Genomic DNA, 15,247 nt, shown 5'->3' on the forward strand with positions numbered 1-15,247 from the left:
GTTGAGGAAGGTTAAAACAGTGGAAGGAGAGGATTTTGCCCAGCCTGCTTATGCGGAGCCCCGGACACAGTGGATGTGAACTCACTATTCTGTTGGCCATAAAAGGTTATGGGACCTTTAAACATTTTTTTTTTTTAACCTTTTAACTTTATATTGAATTATTTATACGTACAAATTATGCAACACAACAACCTCATCGCATATCTTTTCTTAAGCTCAAAGCCAGATTTTCAACTGCTGATTTCTGTTGTTGTTTTTTGTGTGTGATATACCTTGAGTTTGAATTCTGCATTACTCAAAGAGTTAACAAATTCCATTTGGAAATCTGGAAAATTCCCTGTTGAAATTCAATAATTGTTCTTTTGAAAATCCCTGTGTCAGCACATAGTTAATCGAACTTATTGGTTGCATGTTTTATTTTGTGCACACAGTGCACCTTTTGTGTGCTTGAATTCTCATGAGCTTGTAAAATATATTTTTTTAAAGATTAAATGTAAATCCACTTGCTCTCATCCAGATATCTGGAATGTTTGTTTATGAAGACTTGTTCATTTCTTTTGTTTTGGCTTGGATTTTGGATAACTGTTTTAATGACGGTTTATTTATATGATTACTATACTTTTGAAAATGGAGCATGGCCATCAGAAGAGAAACTTAAAAAGAAATGGTGATAATACTTACAAACTCCCTCTTAATGAAACACTGGAATTACAGCCCGTGCATGTGCAAGAGGAGAAAGAACAGAAAGCCAAGAGAAATTCTTTATGATTGAGGGTAATATATATACAGTAAACATGCTTTTTTGACATCCAGCTCTCATCCCATAGAGGGACCAAAGTGAAATAAAAGGCAAAGTAGAGACTGTGTGTGGAGTTGTGGTCCTTGCAGTCTGCTGTGCCTTTGACACATTGTGAAACTGATTTACTGTAATTCCAGCCTGACTTTTACCACCACTGTATCATACAGCAGTCGATGAGCAACAGGAATTCTTCCTTGCCTGTGGGGCCAGGTCATCTTTGTTGATATTGTAAGATATTCACCAAATCATCTTTTATTGTGAACAACGTGCAATGCTCAAATATGGTTCTTTCAGTGTATAGTCATCTGTTGAGTATCGAATTAACCCTACAACTTGCAAACTTTTTTTTTTTTTTCAACCTATCTCTGTTGAATATTGAAATTAACCCTATAACTTGTAAACTTTTATTTTAAACCTGTGACAACAAAAAAATCATTATCTTAACTACTTATGCAGCTGTTTGAATGAATGCAATGATATTTTTGTAATAGAATGTACATTGTTTTCATGATTTGCCTATCATGTTTTGAATTTAACATATACAGCTTTGTGAACTCCCTTGCAGTGAGTGCCGAACTGGTCTTTGTTGCTTTTATTACTAATTAGTTGAATATTCATGTCCAGTTACAAAAAAAAAAAGAAAGAAAGAAAAACAAACAAACAAACAAACAAAACAGTGTTGTTGGACTAAAAATGCTACTTAAATTACTTGTAAATGACAGTGCGAGAGTGAGACCTGAATTGACCAGCTGTTGTATTTGTGCGGGAGAATGGTGTGTATAGCTGGCATCCAGTAACTTGAAATTTTCAACAATATTGCATTTTGAAGGTATTTTCATGTGTGAGTGTGTTTTTGTTTGTTACATGGAACATTCAGGTAACTCAGGTATTAGGTCTGTTGAAAGAAATTGAACGGATAATCTTTAAAAGATGCTGAGTGCTAAACATTCAAATTAGAACAAAAGCAGGACAAACTGTGAAACGGTGTCATAAAGAACTTTGATATCTTTTAAACACACTTGACTACTTAATCTTTTTTTTTTCTTTTAATTTAAAAAAAAAGAAAGAAAAAAGATGGCAAGCTGAGAAACGTGGGTACCAAACTGAAATGTGAGTGGAAGAATATAATGAAGTAACTGATAGCCAAGTCAGGCTCTTTTATCAATGATATTAATTTTAGGAATTGAATGACAACCATCCATCAGCCCAGCTTGGAAGGGATGGGTAGGTGATTATTCATTGACTCACTTGTGTAAACAAAGTCAGTCTATGTTTTAACCGGGTGTTCGGTTGTCTGTGTGTGTGTGTGTGTGTATGTCCGTGTGTGAGTGTGTCCGTGTGTCTGTGTGTCCGTGGTAAACTTTAACATTGCTATTTTCTAAGCAATTACTTTGTCAGTTGACACCAAATTAGGCATAAAAATAGGAAAAATTCAGTTCTTTCCAGTCATCTTGTTTAAAACAATATTGCACCTCTGGGATGGGCACAAAAAAAAAAAAAAAAGAAGCCTAATTATATGCAAACTGCATTTACTGTTATATTGATATTTTTATGTATTCTCTAAACTTGGCACTTTGATCTCATATTCTGACACAACAACAAGAGCAGTCATTATTATCGTTTTTTGTTCAAACAGGAACTTCTTTTGCTAAGCATGGAAATTTTTTTTATTTTGCAAACGTTTTGGTGCAGATAGTAAAAAAGGGAAATTACTCTGTAATTAATGCTAGGGGACTTAATTTATCACGAGTGAGTCTTGAAGGCCTTGCCTCTCTTGCTTTTATTGGGTGTCAAGAGATGGCAGTATTTGAGTGGGAGGCAGTGGGAGGGACCGAAGATTTCACGAAGGTTTTAGCTCAGGGCAAGTTGACATGGGGTGTTGTGTCAGTATGGCTGATACGATGCCAAGATAGAACTGATGTCGAACTGGCAGTCTGGGAGTACATTATTTCTTGTTGTTCTGAAGCATGACAGTGTTTTGTGGACGTGTATGCGCACACGCACACACACACACAAACAAAAAAACGGCAACATGCACACACCTACACAAACACATAAACACACGCATGCATACATGCACATGCACATGTGCATGCGCACACACACACACACACACACACCTATTCAGGATTGTTTTATGTGCCAAGAATGTTTTATGGGCCAAGAGTGTGACAATCTTTTTTTGTGAAAAGGTGTCTTTTTTTTTTCTTTTATCAAGACGATTTTTGTTGTTTTTTCTTGGTATCTTGTCTCCATTCATGATCTCGAGTTTTTGTTCTTTTTCTGGTATCATTTGTGTCTGTTTTTGATATCTAGTCAATGGATATGATATCAGAGTGATCAGTTTTCAGTATTTCTTGTCATGATTGTTTCACAAAGTATACAACACCTTTATGAACTTAAAGGAAGCAATGATACCATATCAAAGCACTACCATAGTTTGTGGCTACTCAGTAAAAGCCAAATGCCAGAGAACTATCATGCATTCCAAATATACAGTGAGCTTCAGGAATACACTGTCGATATCCAGAGTGGCTCAGAAGAATATTATTTGATAAAATCTGAGCTAGAGGCACCTTTGTTCCTCTTTGGATTTTTAAGGAATGTACATGTTCTATCTGAACCCACAGGACAGAAAATTCTTCTGTTTTCAATGCCAGTCACTGACAGAGTTTTGGAACTTTTGATTTCCATTCAAGTAAAAAAAAAAAAAAAAAAATCTGGTTGTCTTGTCAGAACTATCTCAGTTTGGACCAAAATACTTGTGATAATTACTGGTTGTGTTTTCCAGTTTGAACCATGATTTTAGTGGTGGTGGGATTTTCTCAGACTTTGCAGTTTCAGGGACTCATATCAATTTGGCTATGAGGAATCTCTTAACTCGTTTTTTTTTTTTTTTTTTTGCTTGATTGTTTTTTAATGGATTTATGCTCGTTTTGTCTAACTGTATGACGTCTTTTTCCCAAATCCAGGTTTATTTGCATTTTGTTTGTTGTTGTTATGTATTCAAACTTTTGTTTTATTTATTCAAATTTGTTTTGTTTTGTTTTTATTGTGGTGTGCCACATGTTTTTGTTTTTTTTAACATTACAATTTTTTGTTGATTCTTTTTTGTTTTTAGCTGATGCAAATGTCCTTTTGCTTGCAATACTGTCAGAAAATTTCATTTGAAAATAGCTGTGGTTTGTTCACAGGCTTTTGTGGAAACAAAAAGAACAAAAAGTTTCTTTGTTTTTGTTTTGAGCTGTGAAACAAGTGCACCGTTGTTGGGTGTGGTTGACTTTTATCGTGCAATGTCAGAGGGTTTGTTTTTTTTTAATTGTGTCTGATGATTCCTGATTAAAACATTAGAGCCGTTTGTTCAGCTTTCCATTTTTGTTTTTCAGTTTGTTTTTTGTGTTTCTTTGTTTTTGTTTTTAGTTGTTGTTTTTTTTATTGCCTGACATATATACACTGTCACATATGACACTTTGTCTGTCTTTCTGTATAAAGTTCAAACAGGTTTTATAAAGTTTTTAACAATATGTAGGTAATAAGAAAAACAAAAAAGTGACAGGCCTTATCTTAAGTCCTTATCAGTCTGGGTTTTTTTATGATCCAAGTTTGTAACAAATTTTAATGTTGGGTCTCTGTATTACTTGCACAAATAATTATACATCATTTTTGTCAATGATAAAGCCCAGCAACAAGAAAAGAAATCGAAGGAAAAGACTCATCTTGAAAGGATTTTTGTGACCATAATCATTGTCTTCATCATCTATATAAGGGATGATTCATGCCAGAACTCAAAAGACTATGCTATTCCAGGTCTAGTGCATGTTTTACTTTTTTTTTTTAACAATTGAAACAAGTTGCATGAACCCTGTTGTAGCTCAAGGATGGCCTTTGTGGTCAACTGGACAGTAACCATCATGACAGTGTCTGCTTCTTTCATGGGGTTGTCCGTTTCCCAACATAGGATGGAGTCTCCCGTCGGACAGACGGATGAGTAGGCAGGCAGACCTATCTGTCGGTGTGTGTCCTCATTTGGGAGAAGAAGCTGATTCTTGATGTGCAGCACTTCCCACAGGTGTTGCAAGGGAAAACGTCTCCAGAAGTTGAGCCCTGCTTCCTTCGCTCACGCTTCTCCTTAATGGCCAGCATTCTCTTATTTTCAAACGTCTTTATGCCACTAGAGCACAGCATCCTCCAGCGAGAGTGGTCAAGGGCATCAGTTTCCCAGGAAGTGATGTCTATGTTTCCCAACATAAGTACACTTACAAAATATGTACGTCAGTTCACCATTTTGTCCAAGCATTCAGAGCAAGAATTTCAGGGTTCAAGGTATGGATTGGAGACCTTGAAAGCACACAAGAACATCCCACCCACTTCTCAAAGCCTTTCGTCTCACTGCTGACTGTCAATCAATCAATCAATCAAAAGTGCATTATTAATCCACATGGAAATTAATTTGTGCTATCACAGGCTCGTTCTAAACACCAACATAAAATGATCATGCACAACATAACAAGAGATTAAAAACTAGTCAAGTAAGAATTCCCAATAGCTGACGATAGACTAAAACAACCCCCCACCACCCCCACACACACATACGTTAAGACAATTAGGTACTGCACAACAATATTTACAAGTAAAAAACATCCAACAAATAAATTGCATATATATCTAAAATGAAATGCACACACACACACACATATGCACACATGCATGCACATGCACACACACACACACACACACACACACACACAGATAGATGCAGACACAGACACATGTAAAGGTATTGTACAGCAATACATATATAAAAACATCCAGGAGATAAATCGTATATAAGTAAAATGCATGCACACACTGACACTCACACATGCATATGTCAGATTTTTATCCACACAACACCCTTAAATACAGTTCAAGACCCTTAAACAGTTCAAGCGGATGGGTGAAGTTAGAGAAGAGCAAGCAGGTAAGTAGGTAGGTACACTACCAAACATTGCTGGCTGTGATCTTGAGTTAACTCTCTCCATACAAACGGCGAAAGAGACGACGTTAACAGCGTTTGACCCCTACTACCATCATCAAAATATTGCAAGCGGAAGGCTCTTATACTGAAGAGGTGAATGTTGACAAAGAATACCACAACTCTGACGACGGAAGCTAAAGGTTGGGTCACTCAGACACCCACAGGACATCCGAGGGGTATGTGTAGAGGAGAAGAGAGGACTGGCCGTACTGAGTGAGTTAAGGTCGTTTACAATGGTAAAAGTTTTTAGAAGTTATAACATTGTATCTGAGCATCAGACCCCTATACTACCTGTTGACCAGACGGGGAAAAGTTGTCAGTGTTCAAACTCCGGACACGCCACAACCGCCTAACCACCATTATATAAACTAAATTTCGCATTGGTCACTCAGCACAGTACCCCTGTGGGGCCGACAACCAGACAACAGAACATCTGCTGCAGTCCTGCCCCCTCCATGAGGTGCTCAGGAAGAGGTACTGGCCCGACCCAACTCCAGTGATCTGGAAGCTTTACGGCTGTGTAGAGGACCTGTGGCGTTCAGCTGCCTTCATTGCGGAAACTGGGGTGTTCTATCTGGCGAACGAGAAAAAGAGGAAGTATCTGAGTGTCATGCTTCATTCAAGTCACCAGCCGCTGTGGGGATGCTGTTATGCATGTGTGGGTTCGTTCGTTCGTTCTTTTGTTTAGCGTCTTTTCACTATCAGTGATATTTTAAAGGGGTGGGGTGGGGTGGGGGTGGGGGCATGGGGTATAACTAACATGCTATTACATTTAACAGTAACAATTCAATAATAATAATTATAATAATCAGAAACCATTAACACAATTCTGAAGTGCATTAAAGGAATGTAGAAATAGGGCTATGAACTAATGCCTGTGAAAGTTCGACCATAAGAACCTCGTCAGAAATAACTTTACAAAAATCATCTGCAGAATTATTATTTTCTTTGAAATACTTGGGCAAGAAGGTACGTAACTGCTGGCAGTGAAACAAACAATGATGCAAGCTGAACTGCTTACCACAGATGCATGTAACATTTTTACTATACTTTATCTTCAGCGCATCAAGTTTTATACGGAAGAAAGTAGAGGTTATTAATCTTGTATAGCAAGCTGATGGATTCGGTATCTTTTCTTTAATAATATTCTCGGGGAATAATGTTCCTTTATGGTTTAAAAACTTTAACTTCCATCGGTTATGAAATCGACCCCATGTTGATTTTTCTAACATGTGTGGGTGTATGTGTGAATGTGTGTCTTCATGTTTTACATTTATTTGCTTATTTATCATCATTGTTGTCTTATTTATTTATTTATTATTATTTTATTATTATTATCATTATTACTACTACTACCCTTTTTTCATATTATAATTATTATTTATGTATTTATTCATTTATTTGTGTAAGCTTATCTATTATTTATTCACCTTTTTTTTTCCTGGCCTGACTAAGCGCGTTGGGTTACGCTGCTGGTCAGGCATCTGCTTGCCAGATGTGGTGTAGCGTATATGGATTTGTCCGAACGCAGTGACGCCTCCGCCTGAAACTGAAACTGTGGGGATGTGGTCAGCCGGCATAGCGAACTGACTTGGGAGGGCTGCCTGGTTCCAGCTCCGTCAGAGGTGGAATTTTTCAGCCCATGGACCGCTCCTAATAATAATAATGGACATTTGCTGAGCGCTTTCCTCCCTAAAAGAGAGCTCAAAGCGCTTTATAATAAACATCAAACACACACACGCCGGCACGGGCGCGCGCGCGCAATAATTCACAAAAGAAAGAAGAAGAAAAATAATGATTCATCGCACAATTATATAAAACAGATTCAGAGACTACGCGTATTACATAATTACACACACACACACACACACACACACACACACACACACAACGAAAGAGAGAGAGAGAGAGAGAGAGAGAGAGAGTTTGTATGGCTTATAACTGAAATAGTATGAAAGGTCTGCGAACAGCCGTTCTCAAAAAGATGTGTTTTCAGACCAGTTTTGAAATATTGAAATGAATTAAGGAGAGTGGCGAAGATCGTGAGGTAAACTGTTCCAGACACATGGAGCTGAATAAGAATAGGGAGAATCACCGAAAGATCGGGTTTTAACACGGGGAGCAAGACTTAGTAGCCGCCGTGAATCGGAAGAAGATCTGAGTTGTCGACGGGGTGTGTATATTATAGGTTTGAATCAATTCTCTCAGATACTGAGGAGCAGCACCCAAAGCTGAGTCTGCTGGGGCCTCAAATGGAAAGACTGGAACCACGTACACGATCGAGGGTCACCCACTTCATGGGTGTGTCCTTCACGGTGTGTTGCTCAAATTTCCTGACCAGGACAGAAAGCGCCTGTATCTCCTAGGCCTGGTTGACACTGGGATATCAGTATCAGTATATCAGTTTCAGTAGCTCAAGGAGGCGTCACTGCGTTCGGTCATCCATATACGCTACACCACATCTACCAAGCAGATGCCTGACCAGCAGCGTAACCCAACGCGCTTAGTCAGGCCTTGAGAAAAAAAATTCAAAATCAAAAAATCAAAATAAATAAATAAATATATAAATAAAACAAAATAAAACCGGACAAACAAAAATTAACACACACACACACACACACACACACACACACACACACACATAACAGGTATGCAACAAACATGCAGTTTCACAGATGTGAAAGCACGATCAAATACACATAAACGTACATGAGCACCAACACACACACACACACACACACACACACACTACCCTGCACCCCCGCACCCCATCCACATACTTATTTCTAGGCTACACATCGCAGCTTCCACGGCACACACACACCCCTACACACAATGGGATATAAATCAAAAGGAAGCAAAGAGTACAAGCCTTGTCATCAAGTCCAAACCTAACTGCAGCAAAATCCTCACCATCCTCGTCATCAGATAATTATCACTGACTGAAATGACACATGACAGGGCAGCTTTATATATATATATATATAAAATTTTTTTTTTTTTACATGTGGATAATGAAGGTGGATGATGATGATTATCATCAAATAATTATAGGAAACGACAGTCCCAGGCCCATTGGTGAGTTCCTGTGAAGGTCTCAAGTATTGGCAGGTTCGTGGGGGACTATCATTGGAGGGACAACTTCCACATGAGGGAGGGGTTTTCACTCAATCTCTCTCTCTCTCTCTCTCTATATATATATATATATATATTTTTTTTTTTATCACAACAGATTTCTCTGTGTGAAATTCGGGCTGCTCTCCTCAGGGAGAGCGCGTTGCTATACTACAGCGCCACCCATTTTTTTTTTTTTTTTCCTGCGTGCAGTTCTGTTTGCCGAGTTTTCCTATCGAAGTGGATTTTTCTTCAGAATTTTGCCAGGAACAACCCTTTTGTTGCCGTGGGTTCTTTTACGTGCGCTATGTGCATGCTGCATACGGGACCTCGGTTTATCGTCTCATCCGAATGACTAGCGTCCAGACAACCACTCAAGGTCTAGTCAGTGGAGGGGAAGAAAATATCGGCGGCTGAGCCGTGATTCGAACCAGCGCGCTCAGATTTTCTTGCTTCCTAGGCGGATGCGTTACCTCTAGGCCATCACTCCACTATATGGCTCTGCAAGTAAATAATCACTGACATTAAGGCACTGAACTAGAGAAGGTGGTGTCGTGTATGTTGAATGGGAACAGAAACTACTGAACACCACAGCAGTGCAGAGTCTCCTCTGCCGGGTGTGTGGTTTCTGCATGGTGGCCTAACATTTACAGATCCCTGTATACTGGGGCTGTGGCAGGTGAACATGGTGTGGCTTTGTTTTGGGGGACTGGGGGGAGGGGGGGGGGATAAACAGCATGGGGGCAATGAAACTGAAATGGTGCAAATGATGCGACAGAAGAAGAAAAAAAAAAAAAAGATTGATAGCAGTCTGTTCTCAGTACTAAGGAGCACAAAATGCACAATCTATTGACCTTGGGGAACACAGTACATGCTCCCAGTGTCCCTCTTCCAGGAGCACACGTCTCCCGCCAGCAAAACTCTCAAGGTCACTGTGGCACACATCACTCTCAAGGTCACTGAGGCACACATCACTCTGAAGGTCACTCTGGCACACATCACTGAGGCACACATCACTCTCAAGGTCACTGAGGCACATATCACTCTCAAGGTCACTGAGGCACACATCACTCTGAAGGTCACTCTGGCACATGTCAATTTCAAGGTCACTGAAGCACAGACCCCTAGCTTCCCCTCTCACCAACCACATCAAGATGGTTGTTATCTGGGAAATGATTCACCACTTACAAAATGGCAAGTTAAAAAAAAATAAAATCTCTCTCTCTCTCTTTTGGGGGTGTGGAGGTGTAGGTAGGGTAGTTGAATTTGCAGGTGCATTGTCATCCGAGGATTGGGATGGTGGTTGCTGTGCCATGAATGGAATTTTGGAGCAGTGATCGTCTTCTTCTTCTTCTTCGTTCGCCGGCTGCAACTCCCACGATTCACTGGTATGTACACGAGTAGGCTTTTACGTCCATGACCGTTTTTACCCCGCCATGTAGGCAGCCATACTCCGTTTTCGGGGGTGCGCATGCTGGGTATGTTCTTGTTCCCATAGCCCATCAAACGCTGACATCGCTTACACTGACTCGAGGATCTCAGTTTCATCTTCAGCTTGTGCGATACACACGAAGGGGGTTCAGGCACTAGCTGGCAGGTCTGCACATATGCTGACCTGGGAGATCGGAAAAATCTCCACCCCGGCTTTACCCACCAGGTGCCGTTACCGAGATTCGAACCCCAGATCCTCAGATTGAAAGTTCAACGCTTTAATCACTTGGCAGCGCCCGTCGGAGCAGTGACCTGAGTGTTAGGGAGACCACTGAGAGCAGCTCGGGACAGGTTTATATATATATATATATATATATATATATATATATATATATATATATATATTATTATTATAAAAAAAATATAGTCTTGATCACTCACTGCGGAGTAAGAGGTAGAGCACAAAACAACAAGAACGATTTGAAACAACTATTCATTCATTCAGTAATAACCGGCAGACCGAGAAAATGTGGAAAGTAACTGCCGGAGTGTCCTATGTCTAATAAGCGGCGGTTCAGTAAAGAGTCGGACCCACCCAAAGTGTCTTAAACGTGCCCCGATACCAGGACAAGGTTGACTCGGACACATATCGGGGTGTGACACAAAAAGTTTGTCACCGGCTGAAAAGAAAAAAAAAAAAAAGAAAAGAAAAAAAAAAAAAAAAGAAAAAAGAAAAAAAGAAGAAAAAATGTGTTATTACTTTTTAGAAACTGAATAGTATAATATACAAACAGACGGACAACTAATCAATGAAAAAAGTGAGAAAGTAAAGATACTGCGTTATCTCAGTGGCATTTTACTTTCAGCACGATAGTGTTTCTCAGTTGGGCCACTTGCTAGTGCGACCGAAAGCTCTCAGTCTAGTCAGTGTTCAAACAGGCTGTTTTTTGTTGTTGTTTTTAGCCGTTTACTGAATGCATGAGCTGCCGCTGCCCAGCTGACGAAGCTGGCCTCTTTGGCAGCAAATCCGTCTTTTTCTGGTTTTCCCGATTGAGACACCTGTTTTTTGTCAAGTTTTTGTTTTTTGTTGTTGTTTTTTCCCCGCTACGGCGCTATCAGTATGGTAGTGGGGAACCTTTGGATCAGTGGTCACAATCCCCGGAACTCGGACACTGTCATTTTCCTTTGTCAAGTTCTACAAGTTGTACTGTTCCACATCAGTTTTGCCTTCTCTTGATTTTGCATCTGCACCGACACAGTGTCTCTTTTGGAACAAACGTGAATGTAGACCTTCAAGATATGTATTTTCGGTGTGTGTGTGTGTGTGTGTGTGTGTGTGTGTGTCTGCTAATTTTTCATTATTTCTTTAGTCAGTAGCCCGGCCGGCGGAGAACTCACTCGACCCTCCGGCCATTTGAAGTAGTAGCCTTTTGTCATCACATCGATACATCAGTGTTCTCCTCCTGGCTCGTTCCAACCATAAAAAAAGTAAATTCCTCTTGCTTCTTCTGCCCTGCCGGCTTATTTCATCCCATCTTCTTCAGCTGCACCGGCACAAACATGTAAAATGAGAGAGAGAGAGAGAGAGAGAGAGAGAGAGAGATAGAGAGAGAGAGAGAGAGATTGAGATTGAGATGGTTTATTCATATAGGCCACAGCCCCTTTGAAGGGGGATATACAGTAAAATGCTAAAGTCATACATTCAAAAGTCTTCATGATGTAACATATACATTTCTCCTTTTGAGTGCTTTATACAGATATAGAGCGAACTCCTTGACAGTCTTTTCATTTGTTGATGACATTAACATGATAAGTCTAAACAAGCAAGGGTGTTGACAGTATTTAAGTGGAATCAATTGTTCTCTAAGATCTCTTAATACTGGGCAACACAGCACAAAGTGAACTTCATCTTCTTTAGATTCTTGACACATTGGACAAAACAAATTTTGGGCACATGATTTTCGATATCGATAATAATGCGTACATATTTCAGTAACACCTAATCTAAACCTTGCCAAAGTATATTTCAGATGTCTATCAAGTCTCATTGACAAATAAACTGGCATATTATAAGGTATATGACAAAACATTCGATACAAATCAAATCTGTCGCTATTCTGAATATGAGAGTTCCAATTTTGCCATCTACAATCAATTAATGTTCTACGAAATACATGAATAAAATTGCTGATATCTCCGACACTTTGGTTCAACCATACGAAACCAAAACCATACTCACAAAGTTTCATTCTCACATTAGACACCCAATTTCTCTTGCCTCTATTATCTAAATCTAATAGCATTCTATAAGCTTTATGGGGTAATCTGTGCTCTTCCATCTGAGTTATTTTCAGCCAATATTGAATACATTTAACAGTGGAAGTCAAAACTATGGGATATCTGGCTGTTTCTCCATACACTAAATCATTAGGTGTTTGTAATGACAATCCGAGCAATTTCTTTAAAGCATATAGGTGTATTTTTTCACAGTATACAGCAGCAGAATCGAGACCTTATATTTCAGCTCCATATAGTACCATAGGTTGAATTTGTGAATCAAATAACTTTAAAAATAGAGTTGCAGAATCGTTGTTTAACAATGATAATTTCTTCATTATACACAATAATGCATTTTTAGCTCTGCTAACGAGATCTTTACAAGCAAAGGCAAAACTTAAACGTGTCGAGAAATATAAACCTAAGTATTTATATATATTGACAACAGGCATTACATCTCCATTGTAAGTCCATCTTTCTCTTGATGCAAGGTACCCTCCCTTTCTAAATACAATTATATTGCTTTTTGCCATATTAACCTTTAATTGTAAAGAAAATGCAGCTCTTTGTAAACTGTTTAGTTGAGTCTGTTATCCAATTACCGTTTCCGATATTAAAACAATATCATCAGCTAACAAAAGAATAAAGATTTCAAGAAAATTATCTGTAAACTTTGCACCATGCCTTCCACAACGTATAACCTCAAGAGCCAGCTCATTAATAAATAAAGAGAACAAAACGGGACTACAAACATCACCTTGCTTTACACCAGAAGTGCAATTAATATATTCTGTCAGAGCAGCGCCAGATCTCACTCTTGCCTTAACACACTCATACATACTCACAACACATTTATAAAGTTTTCCATGGATACCATTTTTAAGCAAAATAGGCCACAGCAACGTTCTATTGACGGAATCAAACGCTTTCTCGAAATCAATAAATGCTACATATAATTTCCGATTTAGACAAAACTGTTTTTGAACAAATGCCATTAATGTGAACATGTGATCTATAGTGGAATAGTTTTTCTTGAACCCTGCTTGGAATTCACCTGTAATGTTATTATCACTCACCCATTCTTGCAGTCTCCTGTTAATCACAGCACTGTATAACTTACTACATACATTACACAATGAAATGCCTCTGTAGTTATTTGGGTTGTTTGCGTCACCTTTCTTATACAATGGAAGGACAATAGATTCTGACCAACTTTCGGGATAGATCCCTTTGTCAAATAAAGAATTGAAAAAGTTAACAAGAAAATCTAAAACTACATTAACCTGGCAGGCATTTTTAATCAACTCACCTATAATTCCATCTGGGCCAGAAGCCTTGCGAGATTTTACCTTTCTTAAAGCAAACAGAATCTCTTCTCTTGAAATAGGACGATTTAAATTTTCTTCACCATACTCACCTATACTCTCATGTTCACTGTCCCTATTTTCCAGCTGACTATAAGAGTCAACGTTTCGTTCAAGCAACTCCCTAAAGTGCCGAAACCAAGTTTCTAAGCTAATGTTATTCACAGGTTGAGTTCTTTTCCTTGAAATTTTGTGCACATAATCCCAGAATTCTTTTTGAATTTTTATAGACTGAAGTAATCCACTTAATAGGCCATCATTGTATTCCTTCTTTTTTCTTTTCAAAAGACGTTTGTATTCTTTCCTAGCTTTACAAAAGGACTCACGTGTTGGTTTGGACAGAGTACGACGGAATCTATTCAATAAATTTCTAACATTCCTTTTAGCAACTTTGCATTCCATGTCATACCAATCGCCTTCTTTTTCTTTCCTACCAATACTCACCTGTTTCTTCATACATGTTGCTGCTTCTTTCAGGCTACAGTTAAATTCATGCAGTGCTTCATTAATATCTACATCAATTAAATTAATCGCCTTTTGCATACGGTCCTGCATTACATCAGAAAAAATCGCAGCACTAAATATATCAACATACACATCATTCCAAACAATTTTCTCAATCACACGACAGGCATTCATCACATGTGCGCTGTTTGGGTTGTTATTCGGGAAACTAATAAATAATACTAAAGGCATATGGTCTGATTCGATTCTCTCATATACACATAATTCACAGTTATCAGAAAGACTCAAAAATAAATCACATGACATTAAAAAATAATCATTAACGCTGCTTCCGCTATCAGATATGAACCTTGACGATCACCCTGACACATACCATTTATAATGCACAAATTCAGAGCAGTACACATATTAAGCAATAACTTTCCATAATTTTTCAAAACATTATCTTCCGAATATCTGTTTACATTCAGTGGACCACTTTTATGTTGAACATCAAATGAAGACATATTTTCCTCCAAATCACAAGAAATATTCGAAACTCTGCTGTTGAAATCACCACTAAGTAACACAAACACATCATCTTTTACATGAAGCAAACAATCACATAGAAAATTTTCTAATAAAGAAATTCCATTTTCCACATCAAAATAACTATAATAAGGTGAGCTTTCAGGCGGTATGTACACACACACATGCATTACATCTCTCACTGTGCCCAACAATGATCTACTGATTATGAAAGCAATGAAAAGATCAGATTCAACATCAACTGTTTTAACG

Source organism: Babylonia areolata, chromosome 12 (assembly GCF_041734735.1).
Source record: "Babylonia areolata isolate BAREFJ2019XMU chromosome 12, ASM4173473v1, whole genome shotgun sequence".
Lineage (NCBI taxonomy): Eukaryota > Metazoa > Mollusca > Gastropoda > Neogastropoda > Buccinidae > Babylonia > Babylonia areolata.